The sequence below is a fragment of the Neoarius graeffei genome, chromosome 5, assembly GCF_027579695.1.
Source record: "Neoarius graeffei isolate fNeoGra1 chromosome 5, fNeoGra1.pri, whole genome shotgun sequence".
NCBI lineage: Eukaryota > Metazoa > Chordata > Actinopteri > Siluriformes > Ariidae > Neoarius > Neoarius graeffei.
Genome location: NC_083573.1, coordinates 97,652,143 through 97,658,142, shown reverse-complemented (window position 1 = coordinate 97,658,142; position 6,000 = coordinate 97,652,143).

Here is a 6,000-nt window from a genome sequence, read left to right as displayed (position 1 = left end):
TTTTAAATGCAAATGTATTTATTTGTTTGTTTGTTTGTTTGACTTTTTAATTATTGAATTGAAAATAATATTTTAATATTGAAACAAGGTTTACACATATTATTACAAATAAACATATTTATTTATCTATTTATTTATTTGTTTGCTTATTTGTTTGTTTAAACATATTACTATCTAAAAAATAAAATAATATGTTCACATATTAACAATAATAATAATAATAATAATTATTATTATTATTATTATTATTATTATTATTGTTGTATTTGTTTATGTATGTATTTATGGATTTCTGCATTTATATATTTATATATTTATTTATTCATTTATATTAAAATATTACTAATTTAATATTAAAACAGTATTTACACATATTATGATAAATAGTAACCATATTCATCCATTCCTATTAAAGTACTGATACTATTTAAATTTAAATATTTTTATTTATTTGTTTGTTTACACATTGTATTATCAACAATAACAATCACGTTTGTTTGTTTGTTTGTTTGTTTCAGTATTTATATATTTATGTTTTATTCATGTATTTATTTATATTAAATAATATTACTATTTAATACTAAAAGAGTATTTACACATATTATAGCCAATAATAACTATATTCATTCATTCATTCATTCATTCATTCATATTAAAGTACTGTTAATATTTAAATTTAAATAATATTAATTAATGTTTATTCATTAATATTAAAATACTATGACTGTTTAAATATTAAACTGTATTGACATATATTACAAATAACACTATGTATCTATTTAGTTATTTATTTTAAAATAATATTACTATTTAAACACTAAACAGAATGTACACATTATTACTATATAATGAGTAATAAAAAGCACATTGTTTGTTTATTGTTTGTTCACAAAATTTCTTTCTTTTTCTTTCTTTATATATAAGCACATTATTATTATGAGACAACATTAAGGCTGAAATTGTATATTTTAAAATTTTATGCATTTCAAAATTTCACAGTAAAACTTTTCAAATACAACAGAACAATAATATACTGTATAAATATATTCCAATGATCCACCGTATTTTATTGATCCTGTTTTCTTGTACAGCAGCATCTCGTGTTGTTTTGGACAGGTTCTGCTGTGAAACCTACACTGATATTTCTTGATGCTTCAGAAACCCTCATCTGTCCGACTGCGCTGGAGTGAAGGGCCGTGTGTCTGGAGTGAAGAGCCGTGTGTCTGGAGTGAAGAGCTGTGAGTCTGGAGTGAAGGGCCTTGAGTCTAGAGTGAAGAGCCATGAGACTGGAGTGAGGCGCCATGAGTACTGGAGTGAAGAGCCATGAGTCCTGCAGCGAAGGGCTATGAGTCTTGTCGTGAAGAGCCTTGAGACGGGAGTGAAGAGCTGGGAGTCTGGATTGAAGTGATGTGAGACTGCAGTGAAGAGCTGTGGGACTGGAGTGAAGTGCCTTGAGACTGAAGTGAAGTGTTGTGAGACTGGAGTGAAGAGTTGTGAGTCTGGAGTGAAGAGCCATGAGACTGGAGTGAGGCGCCATGAGTACTGGAGTGAAAAGCCGTGAGTCCTGGAGTGAAGGGCTATGAGTCTTGTCGTGAAGAGCCTTGAGACGGGAGTGAAGAGCTGTGGGACTGGAGTGAAGTGCCTTGAGACTGCAGTGAAGAGCTGTGGAACTGGAGTGAAGTGCCTTGAGACTGAAGTGAAGTGTTGTGAGACTGGAGTGAAGAGTTGTGAGTCTGGAGTGAAGAGCCATGAGTACTGGAGTGATGCACCATGAGTACTGGAGTGAAGAGCCGTGAGTCCTGGAGTGAAGAGCTATGAGTTTTGGAGTGAAGAGCCTTGAGACGGGAGTGAAGTGCTGGGAGTCTGGATTGAAGTGCTGTGAGACTGGAGTGAAGTGCTGTGAGACTGGAGTGAAGTGCTGTGAGTTTGGGCCTTCAGACATCTCCAGGAGCTCATCCAGGGGAAACGATAAAGAGTGTAAGTGATGGAAAAGCAGAGTGGACTTCCTGATGGTCCTTATGTACAATTTTGTGCAGTTTTTCCCCCACAGTGACCTCACACAGGCCGTGCAATGAGCGTGATGATCACAGGACCTGTGTGAGGCCGCTCTCAGTGACATACCACACTATATAGTGTTACAGATAGTTATGAATAATGCATGATAAGGGCAGGTGATCTGGCCACACACAGGAAGCTGTACAGTCTTCTTCCTCTGCCCCGAGTTGATCATGATGTGAGCATGTCGAGGCAGACGCAGAGCGTAAGTAGCTGTGACGTGCTGGTGGGATTGTATGGATGACTGCATCCGTGAGTGGAGAGATGATAACTGGTGCTGCGGTCAGATTCATTTCAGAATGACAAGAAGCTATGAAGTACAGGAAGGAAAAAAAATTGTCACCTGTGTGTTTGTCTTTTGTTAGCCAGCTAACTGTGATTGTGATGAGTGATGTAGATGTACATACAGTATATACTGCAAATACGTCTGTATACTGTACAAAGAAGTTTGACTTTGTTTACTGTTGGTGCTGTGAGCAGCCATTTTGAGGTTCAGGAGACCTGACTGAGAAGGAATTCTGATTTGTGTTTTCTTGTCTTTTAATTAAAAGTTTTACTCATATGCAGCAATAGCACTCCATAACATAATTTCATCTAAAATGCGCTGGTAATTTATAAACAGTCCTGTGCACAAGTCTGAGGCATATGGAAAGAAATGCTGTAGACTACTTCAGAATGGCTTAAAAATAATGAAATGAAATGTTTCAACATTAAAAAAAATAATATAAACAGTAATCAGCAAGCCATAAGAAATGAAACAAAGTCAATATTTGGTGTGAGACGACCCTTTGCTTAAAACAAAAATACAATGAGTGCAGTTTTATGCAGAAATGAGCTGTAGGTTTTACTGAGCATCTTACAGAACCAGCCACAGTTCTTCTGGGCACTCTGACTGTCTCACTCGCTTCTTCATTTTACACCAAAACCCAGTAGTCTTTGTTATGTTTTCATTTATAATCTGAAAAGTAACATACTGCTCAGATATAAACTTTTTTTTCCCCTGTAACATTTAACTTTGTGCTTGAAAAAAATGAAGGTTTGGACTCTAAAATGTTTTTGTACTGACTTGATAATGTAGAAGTCATAAAATAGAAATCTATAACAAAGTTTGTATGGAAAAATATGGGGGGCTAAGACTTTTGCGCAGTAATATATGTCATCTCATTATCATTATCTCTAGCCGCTTTATCCTGTTCTACAGAGTCGCAGGCAAGCTGGAGCCTATCCCAGCTGACTACGGGCGAAAGGCGGGGTACACCCTGGACAAGTCACCAGATCATCACAGGGCTGACACATAGACACAGACAACCATTCACACCTACGGTCAATTTAGAGTCACCAGTTAACCTAATCTGCATGTCTTTGGACTGTGGGGGAAACTGGAGCACTCGGAGGAAACCCACGTGGACACAGGGAGAACATGCAAACTCCGCACAGAAAGGCCCTCGCCAACCACGGGGCTCGAACCCGGACCTTCTTGCTGTGAGGCGACAGCGCTAACCACTACACCACCGTGCCGCCCCTATATATATATATATATATATATATATCATCTCATTATCTCTAGCCACTTTATCCTGTCCTACAGGGTCCAAGCTGGAGCCTATCCCAGCTGACTATGGGCGAAAGGCAGGGTGCACCCTGGACAAGTCACCAGGTCATCACAGGGCTGACACATAGACACAGACAATCATTCACACTCACATTCACACCTACGGTCAATTTAGAGTCACCAGTTAACCTAACCTGCATGTCTTTGGACTGTGGGGGAAACCGGAGCACCCGGAGGAAACCCACGCGGACACAGGGAGAACATGCAAACTCCGCACAGAAAGGCCCTCGCCGGCCACTGGGCTCGAACCCGGACCTTCTTGCTGTGAGGCGACAGCGCTAACCACTACACCATATATATATATATATATATATATCGCATAGAATATTATGCTGGGTAGACGGAGCTCACTAGCCCTGAAAGGCAGTTTGTCTAGGGGAAGGAAAACCCTGATTTCAAACCACCTGCTGTCTTGTAGGTTTTGTCTGTTTAGGCCAAGGCTAAGGGAGTAAACCCTGATCAAAACTCCGCAGAGAGGAACCCGTAGGCAGTCGTTGGTGTGGAGTGATCCACAGCCATCTTCTGGCATCTCCTGCAGCTCTAGGGACGCTTCAGGCGTATAGACCTTGTCTCTCCTTCGGAGTGAGTTCTTAGAGTTGAGTGGGGGGTGGCGTGCTATGGGCAAGGCACTGCTCCCTAGTATGCCCCGGCACAGCAGAGGTCTGTTATCTCAGCGGGAAACGGCAATTATGGGTTATAAGTTCTCCCAAATTGGCGCAAGGGAGGACACCACAGGCCGTTTTTGATGGTGGGAGTGGCTGTTTAGCTGCATAGGATACGACTACCACCCACCAAAGCCTGGCAGCCCCAGGCCAGTAAGGTCACGTCTGGCAGGCCCGTCACATCTGTCTGCCTCACAGGGTGCATGAGGATAGACCAAAAGTCAAATGACAGATGAAAAACTGTACCCATTACCAAGAATAGAAAGAAGTACTTGCGTATTGGAACGTAGAATGTGAGAACTATGTTACCCGAATTTGACAATATAGACATCAGACATGGAGAAATTAGAAAGACTGCTCTCATTGATGAGGAACTTCAGAAACTGCAGATGGACATTGTTGCTCTCCAAGAAACAAGGATTGCTGAAGATGGGTGTTTGAGGGAAGCAAATTTCACCTTCTACTGGAAGGGGCTGGAAGCTAATCAGCCTCGGTGGTATGGTGTTGGTTTTGCTGTGAGAAACACCCTTGTTCAATCCATAACTACACCTGTCGGGATCTCGGAACGCTTGATGTTATTGTGGCTAAATTCGGCTGGAGGTTATGTCAATTTCATCAACATATATGCACCAACCTTTACTGCACCAGTAGAGTTGTAAGACAGTTTCTACGAAATGCTCGGTCAGATCTTTACTTCAATCCCACAAGGAGAACAGCTCTATATCCTTGGTGATTTTAACGCATGGGTAGGCAGAGACCATAACACTTGGCCCATATCACTTGGTCACTTTGGTGTTGGGAAGATGAACGAGAATGGACAGAGACTTTCGGAGTTCTGCTCAGAGAGGGAGCTCATCATCACTAACACAATGTTTGGAGTGAAGGAATGTCAGAGAGTATCATGGTGACACCCAAGGTCCAAACATTGGCATCAACTGGATTTGATAATCACCCGTAAACAACATCTGAACACTGTCAAGGTAACCCACTCCTTCCACAGCGCAGATTGTGACACGGATCACTCACTAGTAGCCAGCAGAGTGGAGATCACACATAAATGCATCCATAGGCGGAGACCGGAGGCCAGGCCCCGAGTCAATGCTATGGTAGCCAGGGAGCTGGAGAGAAAGGAAACTTTTTCTAGGAAGTTATCTTGGAGAATGCAAGAGCGTGTGACTGGCGGTACAGTCGATGAAGTGTGGTATACACTGAGTAAGAGCATCTACGACAGTGCAGTTGGCAGTTGTGGAAAAAAGAGACAGGCAGGCGAGGACTGGGCTGAGGCATACGCTGGTTCTCTTATGCCCTTGCTTGATGCTAAAAGGGTGGCAATGTTTGAACACAAAATAAACCCATCACAAGCCACATTAGATCATCTTCATTATCCAAGATCAGAGGCACAGAGGGAAGCTAGGAAGTGTGCAAACCAGTACTGGACAGATTTGTGCTTTTCCATTCAATCTGTTTCAGATAGGGGTGATGTAGGCACGATGCACAGTCTCATGAAAATAGCTCTTGGCCCAAGGGTCTCTAAGACTGCACCATTGAAATCAAAGGAGGGAGAAGTAATAACTGACAAATCCAAACAGCTTGAAAGATGGGTGGAACATTACTCTGAATTGTACTCAGAAGAAATACCAGAGAAACCTGGACTGGATGAGGTCCTTCCAG